The following is a 15,810-nucleotide window of genomic DNA, read 5'->3' on the forward strand; positions in this document are numbered from 1 at the left end:
GTGAAAGTGTGTGTGTTTTAAAATAAAAATGAGTTTAAATGTCAGTTCAAACTGTTGGCTTACAAAGTGGTGTTAGGCAGGTCATACGCCTTCTTGGGGAGTCAAATATTTTTGAATGAATGAAGATTATTTTTTCTTTAAATGGTAATAGTATATCAACATCATAGAAGTACTGTCAACAGTAAATGAGATAAATAACCCAGTAGAGTTCTGAGCACATAGAACTTAAATAGAAAGCAACTATTTTAAAACTGTTCTTTATAACTTTAAAAGCACTTTTTTTAAAACTTTTGCATATCATTTAAAAAGTCCCATAGTGCTAATGAGCTTATAATTAAATTCCCATCCTCCCAATCCCTCCAGTCCCACCCCCTGCAGTGCTTGTCCCTGCTTGCTCTCTCTTATCTGCCAGCAGCCTCTCTTTCATGGCAAAATGCCAGCTGCAGTTCTGTCTTCAGCACAGTATCTTTCTGATTTACCACAGCTGTTAAGATGAAAGGGAATCAAATTTTGCTTATTTTTTCACAGGAGAGTGTGTTTTTCATTTTTTGTTTGATCTTTTTTTAAAGACAATTTTATTTATTTTTGGCTGTGTTGGGTCTTCGTTGCCGCATGTGGGCTTTTCTCTAGCTGTGGTGAGCAGAGGTTACTCTTCATTGTGGTGCAGGGACTACTCATTATGGTGGCTTCTCTTGTTGTGGAGCATGGGCTCTAGGCTTCAGTAGTTGTGACACACAGGCTTAGTTGCTCCGCGGCATGTGGGATCTTCCCGGACCAGGGATGGAACCTGCGTCCCATGCACTGACAGGCGGATTCTTATCCACTGAGCCACCAAGGAAGTCCCTGTGTTTGATTTTAAACAACTTTTAAAATCACTTTTTGAATGTGACAAATTTTGCCAAATTAAAGGATATAATAATTCATTCAAAATACTATTTAGCATTTGTACCCTTATACTTTTAGGTTTCCTCAATTTTAACAACATAACTTTTCAAAATGCATCTTGTTATTTTGGGTTTTTTTCCCCTTGAGGAAATGAACTTGTGAAGTTAGAATAAAGGTCAAATTTTCTGCTATTACCTGTATTTTTACAATCACACTGCTTATAAAAGAAGGCAATAGCATTAAAAGCAAATGCAGCAGTGAGATTGTTCCTTTTACCCTTCACAAAATAATCACTACTTAAATGCTGCACGTTTTTTTAAAACAGTTTTTCAAATGAACTGTCCTTGAAATATTTGTCTTTTTCAAAAATATGTGTCCTCATCACATTTGCAAACTCTTCTTCTATAGTATCTGCCATTTAAATGTATTATTGTTCATCAGGGACTAATTTTGGCCCAGTTATGTGAGACTGCTAGTGCTCTAGATTTTCTGTTTGATTGTAACATGATGGGAAATTAAACTGGAAAGGATCCAGGGTCTAAAACTTTTCCTTTTATAGCATAGTTCCCTCTTATTTAAAATTTCCTAATACCTATCAGCTAATGCCCCATCCTTTCAGCTAATAGATCTACTAATATGGTGGGGAAGAAATGACTGAGTGATTTAATTTCAAAGGAAAAAAAAAGTACATTTACTGGTACCAGTACATGACTCAGAATTAAGAGAAGGTAAAACACACACACACACACACACACATTTTAATAATACAGGATTCTCTTCAGCATACTTTCACATGAGGACTGTTCATGAAGCAAAGGTTATCATATTGATCCTGATATGAATGAGCTGTTTAATGTTGAGAATGTCATGTTAAGGCTCTGGTTCTTCATTTTGTAAGCCATTAAACAAGTTGCTGACAGATTATTTGGTTTCTTTATTTCATCCAGAGTTACTAATGAGATACATGTGGAGATTAAGAGGAAGCCCCTGGGTAAAGGGCAGATTTTATAGTTCTGGAGTAGACAGATGCTATATTTCACCCTGAAACAGAGATGTGAAGTCTAATGCAGATAGAAATCAAAAAAGGAGTGCTTCTCTCTACATTCTTGCGTTGTTTCCCTCCCCACCTCTCCATTAATTAATATGCTTAACCTTGAACCAATACTACATGGTCTTGCTTACTGTGGCTTCATATTACGTTTTGGATTAGGGGAATATAAATACTCCAACTTGTCTTTTCCAAAATTGTTTTGACTAATGTAGGTGGTTTGTATTTCCACATAAATATTAGGGTTAATTTGTAAATTTTGATAGTGATTGTGCTGAAATTGTAGATCAATTTGGGGAGAATTTTCATCTTAACAATATTGATTCTTCCAACCAATGAACATGGAACGTCTCTCCATTCATTTATATCTTCAGTTTTGCTCAGTAATGTTTTGTAGCTTTTGGTGTTTAAGTTCTGTTCTTCTTTTATTAAATTTATTACTAAGTATTTTATTTTTTGATGCTGTTTTAAATGGAAATTTTTTCTTAATTTTATTTTCAAATTGTGTGTTGCCAATTTTTTGAAATGCAATTGTTTTATATATTGATCTTATATAATGCAACCTTAATAAATGAGTTTATTGGATCTAGTAGGGTCCTTTCTTTCTTTCTTTCTTTCTTTCTTTCTTTCTTTCTTTCTTTCTTTCTTTCTTGATTCCTTGGAGTTATCTATTAATACATATGGGATCATGTTATCTATGAATACAGACAATTTTGTTTCTTCAGATCCAATATGGATGTCATGATTTATTTTTCTTTCATTGCACTGTCTAGAACCTCCAGTACAATATTGAAAAGAAATGGTAAGAGTTGACATCCTCAAATTGAACACTCTGCCCCTGTCCCCAGTCCCTATTGGGCAAAGAACATCCTTGGCAGGAATGTCAGTTGAGTGTCCCATTTCCTCATTTCTGTAATGTTTTTTGTATCATATGTTTGCAATGCAATGATCCATCTGTTGGGTATAAATTTTGAACATGGAGATTATATTCAAAAGTGTCTAAAGGATTAAAAATATAGATGACACTGGAATATTATTTATTTTCAAAGAAAATCTGAAATCATTGAGAAAGAGAAAGAGAGAGAAAAAATGAAGATAAGGGAGGAGGGGGAAAGGGGAAGGAGAGAGAAAGATGTCCTCAAATACGACAGCTATTTCAAAGCAGAAATTCACTTTCTCTACTCATATGACTTTAGAAACTTAACTTGCCTCATCTACAAAATGGGGATAATTCAAGTAATGGTCTCATAGACAAGGTTAAAAGATTATTAATAAGATTAATAAAATGCTTGGCCCAGGCATGGCAGTTGTTGATTCCCCACATGATCATTAATAATTACTATTATTCAGCCAACACATTACCTATTCCTCTTCAAAAAGCAATGCTAAAAATTGGCTGTAAATATTTTATTCTTAGGCTTGGAAACATGAGAAAGAAAATCCGCATTGAATTTAAATTGAATTTTCACTCATATTTACTTAAATTTCTATGGGTCAGAGTAATATTAGTTTTTCTTAAAAATTTTGTTTTCTGTTTGTTTTTAATGAGGCATAATTGACATATACCATTATACTAGTTTCAGGTAGACAATATAATGATTAAATATTTTTATATATTGCAAAATTATCACCAGGATCAATCTAGTTAATATCCATCTCTATACGTAGTTACACATTTTTTTCTCATGATGAAATTTCAAGATTTTCTCTCTTACAAACTTTCAAATATATTATACAATATTATTAACTACAGACACCATACTACATATTACAAACCCATGACTTATTTATAACAGGAAATTTGTACATTTTAACCCTCTTTACCCATTTTTTCACCTCCCACTCTACACCTCCAGTGAAAACCAATCTATTCTCTGTATCTACGAGCTTTTGCTTTTTTTGTTGTTGTTGTTGTTGTTTAGATTACACATGTGAGACCATACAGATTTTGTCTTTCTCTGTCTGACTTATTTTATTTAGCATAATGCCCTCAGTTTCCATCAATGTTGTCCCAAATGGCAAAATTGCATTATATATATATATGTGTGTGTGTGTATGTGTGTGTGTGTGTGTGTGTGTGTTACATTTAATAAATGTAAAATATTTTCCTTATTTGTTCATTTGTTGGTGGATACTTACTTTGTTTCCAGGTCTGATCTATTTTAAATACTGCTGTAATGAACATGGGGTGAATAAATTTGTTTGAATTAGTGTTTTTATTTTCTTCTGATAAATACCTAGAAGTGGAATTGCAGGATCATATAGTAGCTCTATTTTTAAATTTTAAAGGACTCTCCATATTGCTTTCCATACTGGATGCACCAATTGACATTGGCACCAACAGTGCACAAGTGTTTCTCTACATTTTTGACAACACGTTATTTCTTGTCTTTTTTTTTTTTAACATCTTTATTGGAGTATAATTGCTTTACAATGGTGTGTTAGGTTCTGCTTTATAACAAAGTGAATCAGCTATACATATGCATATGTTTCCATATCTCTTCCCTCTTGTGTCTCCCTCCCTCCCACACTCCCTATCCCACCCACCCCCAGGCAATCACAAAGCACCGAGCTGATCTCCCTGTGCTATGAGGCTGCTTCCCACTAGCTATCAACCTTACGTTTGGTAGTGTATATATATTCATGCATCTCTCTCGCTTTGTCACAGCTTACCCTTCCCCATCCCCATATCCTCAAGTCCATTCTCTAGTAGGTCTGTGTCTTTATTCCTGTCTTACCCCTAGGTTCTTCATGACATTTTTTTTTCTTAAATTCCATATATATGCGTTAGCATACAGTATTTGTCTCTGTCTTTCTGACTTACTTCACTCTGTATGACAGACTCTAGGTCTATCCACCTCATTACAAATAGTTCAATTTCGTGTTTTTTTATGGCTGAGTAATATTCCATTGTATATATGTGCCTTATCTTCTTTATCCATTCATCCAATGATGGACACTTAGGTTGTTTCCATCTCCGGGCTATTGTAAATAGAGCTGCAATGAACATTTTGGTACATGACTCTTTTTGAATTATGGTTTTCTCAGGGTATGTGCCCAGTAGTGGGATTGCTGGGTCATATCAGGAACAAGACAAGGTTGCCCACTCTCACCACTCTTATTCAACATAGTTTTGGAAATTTTAGCCACAGCAATCAGAGAAGAAAAGGAAATAAAATGAATCCAAATCAGAAAAGAAGAAGTAAAACTGTCACTGTTTGCAGATGACATGGTAGTACACATAGAGAATCCTAAAGATGCTACCAGAAAACGCTAGAGCTAATCAATGAATTTGGTAAAGTAGCAGGATACAAAATTAATGCACAGAAATCTCTGGCATTCCTATACACTCATGATGAAAAATCTGAAATTGAAATCAAGAAAACACTCTCATTTGCCATTGCAACAAAAAGAATAAAATATCTAGGAATAAACCTACCTAAGGAGACGAAAGACCTGTATGCAGAAAATTATAAGACACTGATGAAAGAAATTAAAGATGATACAAATAGATGGAGAAATATACCATGTTCTTGGATTGGAAGAATCAACATTGTGAAAATGACTCTACTACCCAAAGCAATCTACAGATTCAATGCAATACCTATCAAACTACCACTGGCATTTTTCACAGATCCAAAAATTTCACAATTTGTATGGGAACACAAGAGACCCTGAATAGCCAAAGCAATCTTGGGAACAAAAAATGAAGCTGGAGGAATCAGGCTCCCTGACTTCAGACTATACTACAAAGCTACAATAATCAAGACAGTATGGTACTGGCACAAAAACAGAAAGATAGATCAATGGAACAGTATAGAAATCCCAGAGATAAACCCACACACATATGGTCACCTTATCTTTGATAAAGGAGGCAAGAATATACAGTGGAGAAAGGACAGCCTCTTCAATAAGTGGTGCTGGGAAAACTGGATAGGTACATGTAAAAGAATGAAGTTAAGACACTACCTAACACCATACACAAAAATAAGCTCAAAATGGATTAAAGACCTAAATGTAAGGTCAGAAACTATCAAACTCTTAGAGGAAAACATAGGCAGGACACTCTATTATATAAATCACAACAAGATTCTTTTTGACCCACCTCTTAGAGAAGTGGAAATAAAAACAAAAATAAACAAATGGGACCTAATGAAACTTCAAAGTTTTTGCACAGCAAAGGAAACCATAAACAAGATCAAAAGACAACCCTCAGAATGGGAGAAAGTATTTATAAATGAAGCAACTGACAAAGGATTAATGTCCAAAATTTATAAGCAGCTCATGCAGCTTAATAACAAAAAATCAAAAAACCCAGTCCAAAAATGGGCAGAAGACCTAAATAGACATTTCTGTAAAGAAGATATACGGACTGCCAACAAACACATGAAAGAATGCTCAACATCACTAATCATTAGAGAAATGCAAATCAAAACTACAATGAGATATCATCTCACACCAGTCAGAATGGCCATCATTAAAAAATCTAGAAACAATAAATGCTGGAGAGGGTGTGGAGAAAAGGGAACCCTCTTGCACTGTTGGTAGAATGTAAATTGATACAGCCACTGTGCAGAACAGTATGGAGGTTCCTTAAAAAACTACAAATATTTCTTGTCTTTTTAATAATACCCATTCTAACAGTTGTGAAATGGTATCTCATTGTGTTTTGATTGGCATTTCCCTGGTGATTAGTAATGTTGAGTTCTTTTCTTTTCATGTTGTTATTGGTCATATGTATTTTCTTTTTTGAAAGATGTCTTTTCAGGTTCTCTGCCTGGTTTTTTTTGTTTGTTTTGTTTTATTTTGTTTTGGCTGCGCTCGGTTTTCTTTGCAGTGTCTGGGCTCTTTATCACAGTGTGTGGGCTTCTCTAGTTGAGGTGAGTAGGCTTTTTTAGTTGTGGTGCAAAGGCTCTAGAGTGTATTGACTTGGTAGTTGAGGCATGTGGGCTTAGTTGCAGTATGTGGGATCTTAGTTCCTTGACCAGGGATTGAACCTGGGACCTTTGCATTGGGAGCACAGAGTCTTAACCACTAGACCACCAGAAAAGTCTCTCTCTGTCTATATTTTAATCAGATTATTATTATTATTGTTATTAAGATATATGAGTTCTTTAACATTTGGATATTAACCCTTTATCAGCTATATGATTTGCATATATTTCCTCCTATTCACTGGTTGCCTTTTAATTTTATTGATGGTTTCTTTTGCTGTGCAGAAACACTTTTTATTTTGATGTAGTCTCACTTGTTCACTTTTACTCTTGTTGCCTTTGCTCTTGGTGTCAAACCCAAAAAGATCATCACTGTGACCTATGTCAAGTAGCTTACTGGCTATGTTTTCTTCTAAGAGTAATGTTTCAGGCCTTGCATTCAAGTTTTTACTCCATTTTGAGTTAATTTTTGTGTATGCTATAAGGTAGTCCTCCATTCTTTTTCATGTGGTTGTCCAGTTGCCCTAACACCATTTATTGGAGAGACTATCCTTTCTCTATTATATATTTTTAGCTCTTTGTCATAAATAATTGACCATAAATGTGAGGGTTTGTTTCTGGGCTCTATTCTGTTCCATTGATCTATGTGTGTATTTTATAACAATACCATAATATTGATTACTACAGATTTATAATACAGTTTGAAATCTGAAAGTATGATGACTCCAGCTTTGTTCTTCTTTATCAAGATTGCTTTGGCTGATCACAGTCTTTTGTGGTTCCATATAAATTTTAGGATTATTTGTTCTAGTTCTGTGAACAAATGCCTTTGGAATTTTTATAGGGATTGCATTGAATCTGTTGATTGTTTTTGGTAATATGAACATTTTGACAATATTATTTCTTTCAATTATGAACATGGAATATCTTTTCTTTTTTTATTAATTTTTATTGGAGTATAGTTGCTTTATAATGTTAGTTTCTGCTGTACAGCAAAGTGAATCAGCAATACATATACATATACATACACATATACATTTACATCCCCTCTTTTTTGGATTTCCTTCCCATTTAGGTCACCACAGAAGAACATCTTTTCACTTATTAGCATTTTCTTCAATTATTTTCATTGATGTATTATAGTTTTAAGTATACATATCTTTCATTTCTTTGGTTAAACTTACTCCTAGGAATTTTGTTTTATGGGTAAAATTGTAGATAGGATGGTTTTCTTAATTTCTCTTTCTGATAGTTCATTATTAGTGTATAGAAACATAACAGATTTTTGTATATTGATTTTGTATCCTACAACATTACTGTATTTGTTTAGTAGTTCTAACAGTTGTATTGTGGTGTCTCTAAGGTTTTATACAGATAGTGTCATATTATCTGAGAATAGTGACAGTTTTATTTCTTCCTTTCCAAATTGGATGCCTTTTATTTCACTTATATTAACTTCAAATTTCTATGGGAAAAATCATGTTGTTTTTATTCTGAGAAATGCACTTTAGCTACATTAACACTGGGAGCAGAATGCGAGTTCTGACTTTCTAAGAGTTAGAATCAGGTTTATATTTTTACAAATAATGAATATATTAAAGTGGCACTTTTCCTAAAACCACCAAATAAATCTATTCTTAATTTGTCATTAGTGTGTGATATTTAGAAAAAATGTTATTAATTATTTTAAAATGAAATTTCTTCACAATATATATTTCTGAGAAAAAAATGTAATAATAGTGATTGGATCTTCCTAGTCTAATTAGAATATGAAAAGAAAAAAATGAAAAATCAAAAACAAATTATGAGGTAGAGAGGTTCATAGAACAATAGTTATGTAAAGTGCTAGAATATATAAAAGAATAATACATGTAAATTTGGCTAAAATATATGATCTCATAATAAAAAAAATAAGTATCTCTATGAAACAGAAGAACTCGTATACTCACTGATCTGGTGAAAAATCAGAGGGTACAATGAAAAAAATATAGTCAACAAATTATCTCAAAAATGTCACTGTTCTCAGCTGTTTTTTAGGGGAATTTCTTTCAAAATTTATAGATAATTTCCATTTGATATGAGTTGTTCCAGAATACAAATGGTGAGACATTCCAGACACTCTTTATAATGTAACAGCTTTTAGTAGCAATACCTAATAATGGTCACCCTTTTCTAAGCATACACATCTCACATAAGGTAAATGATAATCAGGATTTAGATGAAATAGCCAAATCATATAGCTACTCAGGTCCAAATTGGGTCTTATTTTTAGATTTTTATGAACTTATCCTCATGATTTTCACTAAATCATCAAACACCTCCACTGGATATCTATACTTTTGTAACTTGAATAAAGAAAAGATTGTGTGGAAGTTTTAGCCACAGCAATCAGAGAAGAAAAATAAATAAAAGGAATCCAAATTGGAAAAGAAGTAAAGCTGTCACTGTTTGCAGATGACATGATACTCTACACAGAGAATCCTAAAGATGCTACCAGAAAACTGCTAGAGCTAACCAATGAATTTGGTAAAGTAGCAGGATACATAATTAATGCAAAGAAATCTCTGGCATTCCTATACACTAATGATGAAAAATCTAAAAGTGAATTTAAGACAACACTCCCATTTACCACTACAACAAAAAGAATAAAATATCTAGGAATAAACCTACCTGAGGAGACAGAAGACCTGTATGCAGAAAATTATAAGACACTGATGAAAGAAATTAAAGATGATAAAAATAAATGGAAAGATATACCGTGTTCTTGGATTGGAAGAATCAACATTGTGAAAATGACTCTACTACCCAAAGCAATCTACAGATTCAATGCAATACCTATCAAACTACCACTGGCATTTTTCACAGAACTAGAACAAAAAAATTCACAATTTGTATGGCAACACAAAAGATACCAAATAGCCAAAGCAATCTTGAGAACGAAAAATGGAGCTGGAGTAATCAGGCTCCCTGACTTCAGACAATACTACAAAGCTACAGTAATCAAGACAGTATGGTACTGGCACAAAAACAGAAATATAGATGAATGGAACAGGATATAAATCCCAGAGATAAACCCACGCACATATGGTCACCTTATCTTTGATAAATGAGGCAAGAATATACAGTGGAGAAAAGACAACCTCTTCAATAAGTGGTGCTGGGAAAACTGGACAGGTACATGTAAAAGTATGAAATTAGATCACTCCCTAACACCATACACAAAAATAAACTCAAAATGGATTAAAGACCTAAATGTAAGGCCAGACACTATCAAACACTTAGAGGAATACATAGGCAGAACCCTCTATGGCATAAATCACAGCAAGATCCTTTTTGACCCACCTCCTAGAGAAATGGAAATAAAAACAAAAATAAACAAATGGGACCTAATGAAACTTCAAAGCTTTTGCACAGCAAAGGAAACCATAAACAATACCAAAAGACAACACTCAGAATGGGAGAAAATATTTGCAAATGAAGCAACTGACAAAGGATTAATGTCCAAAATTTACAAGCAGCTCATGCAGCTCAATAACAAAAAAACAAACAACCCAATCCAAAAATGGGCAAAAGACTTAAATAGACATTTTTCCAAAGGAGATATACAGATTGCCAACAAACACATGAAAGAATGCTCAACATCATTAATCATTAGAGAAATGCAAATCAAAACTACAATGAGATCTCATCTCACATTAGTCAGAATGGCCATCATCAAAAAATCTATGAACAATAAATGCTGGAGGGGGTGTGGAGAAAAGGGAACCCTCTTGCACTGTTGGTGGGAATGTAAATTGATACAGCCACTATGGAGAACAGTATGGAGGTGCCTTAAAAAAACTAAAAATAGAATGATCATATGACCCAGCAATCCCACTACTGGGCATATACCCTGAGAAAACCATAATTCAAAAAGAGTCATGTACCAAAATTTTCATTGCAGCTCTATTTACAATACCCAGGACATGGAAGCAACCTAAGTGTCCATCGACAGATGAATGGATAAAGAAGATGTGACACACATATACAATGGAATATTACTCAGCCATAAAAAGAAATGAAATTGAGTTTTTTGTAGTGAGGTGAATGGACTAGAGTTTGTCATACAGAATGAAGTAAGTCAGAAAGAGTAAAACAAATACCATATGCTGACACATATGTATGGAATCTAAAAAAAAAAAAAAATTTGTCATGAAGAACCTAAAATAGGAATAAAGACTCAAACCTACTAGAGAATGGACTTGAGGATACACGGAGGGGAAGGGTAAGTTGTGACAAAGTGAGAGAGTGGCATGGACATATATATACTACCAAATGTAAAATAGATAACTAGTGGGAAGTAGCCACATAGCACAGGGAGATCTGCTTGGTACTTTGTGACCACCTAGGGGGGTGGGATAGGGACGGTGGGAGAGAGGGAGACACAAGAGGGAAGACATATGGGAACATATGTATATGTATAACTGATTCACTTTGTTATAGTGCAGAAACTAACACACCATTGTAAAGCAATTATATTCCAATAAAGATGTTAAAAAAAAAAAGAACTGAGCCTGGCAATTGTACAATTGTAAATACTGCTTCTATGAACATTGGGATACATGTATCTTTTCAAATTAATGTTTTTGTATGGAAGCAACCTATATATATATTGTGTGTTCATTATATATGTATAGTGAAATACTACTCAGCCATAAAAAAGAATAAAATTTTGCCATTAGCAACAGCATGGATGAACTTGGACTTGTAGGACATTATGCTAAGTGAGATTAGTCAGACAGTGAAAGACAAATACTGTATGGTATCACTTAGGTGTGAAATCTAAAAACTACAACAAACTAGTGAATATAACAAAAAAGAAGCATGCTCACTGATACGGAGAACAAACTAGTGGTTACTAGTGTGGAGAGGGAAGGGTGAAGGGATAATATAAGGGTAGTGGCCTAAGAAGTAAAACTATTATGTATAAAATAAGCTACAAGGATATATTGTACAATGCATGGAATATAGCCAATATTTTATAGTAACTATAAATGAAGTATAACCTTTAAAAATTGTGAGTCACTATATTGTACACCTGTAATATATAATAAAGAAAAAGGAAAAGAAAAAAAAAGAAAAGATTATGAACAACAGCAACAAAATACCTGAAATGTATGAACATGGTTGAGGATGAGAAGGCAACAGACTATTTTCAGTATTTCACAGGGTATATATAGATATTACTTCCAGAATTATAGCAATGTGAATAGATTAGATAGATATTCTGTCATTTTGGGAATGGGACCAATGAGCTAGTAGAACAGTGGGACTCATATATTGGAGGGCCACAGCAATCAAATTGAAAATATTTAGTAAGTGATGGAATTTGATCATTGATAATAAAATTAGTTGACATAAGCAGCAATGGATAAGTAACGTTATTGGGAACTAATTTCCAGGGTTATTAGCTTTTTAAAAATGAAAATTTTTAGAAAGTCCGACGTCTGAATCCAGAGTACCATAATTTCAGGAACTGTGTCAAAGAGTGGACAAAATCCTTGTTTAGCAGAGATCTTTCCTGAGTGACTCTCAAATAAACCTATTTGGATGACTACCGAATCCTTGTGCATGTTAAGACTGCCTTGCTTTGGCATTTATACGACAGAGTAAATTTTCTGACTCCTCATTCAGTTCTATTTATGACAATACATGAGGCCATTTTTGATGTTTCTTATGACAATCTGAATAGCCTATGAGGTAAAAGTGATTAACTATAAAGCCCATCTTTAATCACTCAGGTGATAAAAGATAAATTGAAGACTGATAGAGCAATTGGAAAATATTGGAGACATAAAAAGTAGCAGATCTGAAAATTTCTTAAATTCAGTTATTTCATCCATTACCATATGAAAACACTTAGCACAAATTGAAATTTTGTACGTGTTGCTTCATCCTGTCAAGAGGTTTGTGTAAATAACACACTGGGAAAAAGTTATTAATTATTTCCCTTCCTCCAACTTTATGAATACACTTTAGTAAAGCATTTTTTCTTCCTTTCATTATGCATAAATAAACACACACAAAAATTATGCTCTAGTAATCACAATTTGTTTTTACATCTTATTATGCACTTTCCATAGTCTAAATGCTTTGAAAAATGAATGTATAAATATTTTTATGATTCAATGTGAAGCCATTAAGATGTTAAAATATTTGAAAGTATAGTCCTCAGAAGGACAGTCTGAATTTTTTATTGCTTTAAAAGTCATGATACAAAGCAACATGTCACTGAAAATGATCAAAAGACAATAAATAACAGATTTTTAAAATACCAGTGATTTGTACCTAGCACTAGATGTTTATTTTACCTAAACGGGTAAAATTGGCTTTAATTCAAAACAAAACAAAAACCAGCTTACTTGTTCCTTCCCTCTTATTTAATTTGTCTGGCTCTTTTTAAAAAAAATTGATTCACAGTACTAACTAAAGTTAAGATCATCTAAGCGTATATGGTATATGATGATATTAATTGTCAAAATAGATGATTATTGGGAAGATTTCTTTCTGTATTAGTATACATATTTTAAATTTCCATTATTTAATTAGCAGTCTCCATTATTTCATTAAATTCTACCATCCCTTCTAATCATTTTATCTTCTGTATATTTTTGATGTTACTCTTACATCAAATTAATTCAATTGTGATTGAAACAGGTAAAAACTAATCATCAGAAAGTGTTTTAAATTAACAAAACATTTTTACCCTTTTTATAAATCCAAAATATTTTAGAAATCCTAGATTAAATTATTGGGAAGTCATGCCTTTTCCACGAACTTGATATTCATCACTATCTATATAATAGACTACCAGAAAGAGGAAATATTAAGATAAGGTAGATTTGAATTTTATATATTTCTTAACTTCTTGGGGACTCAGTTTTCTTGCCTCCGAAAATAAGTTACTAGACAAATGAACCTGTGAAATGAGGATAATAATTTCTGATTTCAATATCATACAGGTTTAAACTAATGCTTTACATCCATGGACACTGGAAAAATATAATAATTTAAAACATAGAGCATAGTTCAGCAATATCAACAACAAAATAATATATGTGTATCTGTGTGGAGGCTGATTTTCAGGATTAGAAATAAAGGAAGATCTCAAAGTCACAGTGGGAAGCTCTTTCTGATAATGCTGTAGACAACTGGATACTGCATACAGGTTCTGTGAACAGGAGTGGAAATATAATTAATCAGCAGGAAACTGAAGCTCAAATAAAGCCAAATTCTTTAAAGGGGATGAGAAAACCTCTCAGAAAACTAGGAACAGGAATTAAATGTCTCAATCTGATAAAAGGCATCTACAAAATCCTACAATTTATATCATACTTAATGGTAAAAGACTGAATGTTTTTCCCCTAAGATAAAGCACATACCTCTCATCACTTTTTATACAGTAACATGTCATGTTCATAGTGCAATAAGACATGAAAAAATATAATATGCATACAGTTTGTAAAAGAAAAAATAAAGCTATATTCACAGGACAATACAATATAGAAAAATCCCAAAAAATCTATAAGAAAACTATTAGAACTAGTATTTGTGTTTAGGAAAGTTTTAGAATATTAGGTTTATATGCAAAACCCAAGTTTCTCCATATATGACAAACAATGAACAATAAGAAACTGAAATTAAAAATTGGTACCATTTAAAATAACATATAAATTATACTTACATATTAAATCTAACAAAATATACACTAAGTCAGTATTCTGAAACCTATGACACACTTATGAAATTAAAGATTATCTCAATTAATGGGGAGATACACCATGTTCATGGATAAAAATCAATATTATTAAGATGTGATACTCCCTAAGTTGTTCTATTGATTTAGCACAATTCCAGTCAAAATCTCAGAATGATTTTTTACAGGAATCATCAAGCTGATTCTAAAATTAATGTGGAAATTATGAAAATAGTCTAAATGATTCTGAAAAATAAGTGCAGAGGTAGAAGACTTACACTACCTAAATTTAAGACTGACTCTAAACACAATAATCAGGACACTGTGGTATTGGCTAAAGGAGAGATACATAGATCAATGAAACAAAAATCTAGAAATAAACCCACACATAAGTAATTAGTTGATTTCCATATTGGTACAAAGGAAATCCAATGAAGAAAATAATAGTCTTTTCAACAACTGATGATGGAACAGTTGAATACCTAGATGAAAAACAAAAAAATAATCCTCACCTTATAGAAAAACAACTTAAAATGGATCATGGACTTAAAAGAAACCAAAAAACAAAACAAAACAAAACCTTAATGCTACAAAACTTCTAGAAGAAACATAAGGGGAAAATCTTTGAAACCTTGAGTTAAATAAATATTTCTTATATATATAACAACAAAACCACAATCCATAATAGAAAAAATTGTGGAATTGAACTTCATCAAAATTGTAAACTTTTGCACTTCAAAAGATACTGTTATGAGAATAAAGGGATAAGACATGAACTGAGAGAAAATAGTTTCAATATTTATATGTGATAAGGGATTTGTGGTTAAAAATATAAAGAACTCTAAAAACCTGATAAGAAATTATTCAAAGCAGTAAATAATGGAAAAATATTTGACCAAACAGTTCAGCAGAGAAAATATTCAGATGACAAATAAGCACATAAAAAGATGCTGAACATCATTTGTCATTAGGGAAATGCAAAAACCATGAGATGTTATTATACATTTTTTATAAGGAATAGTAAAAACCAAATCAAAACAAAACAAATTAAAAAGCAAAGAACAGCAAAACAGAAGAAGCAAAACAATCACAAAAAACCTATCACATCAAATACTGTTAGGTATGCAGAAGAACCAGAATTCTCAATGATTTTTGATGGGAATATTACGTTTTACATCTGATAAAGTTAAATATGAACCTGTTACCCT

The sequence above is a fragment of the Phocoena phocoena genome, chromosome 14, assembly GCF_963924675.1.
Source record: "Phocoena phocoena chromosome 14, mPhoPho1.1, whole genome shotgun sequence".
NCBI classification, from domain to species: domain Eukaryota; kingdom Metazoa; phylum Chordata; class Mammalia; order Artiodactyla; family Phocoenidae; genus Phocoena; species Phocoena phocoena.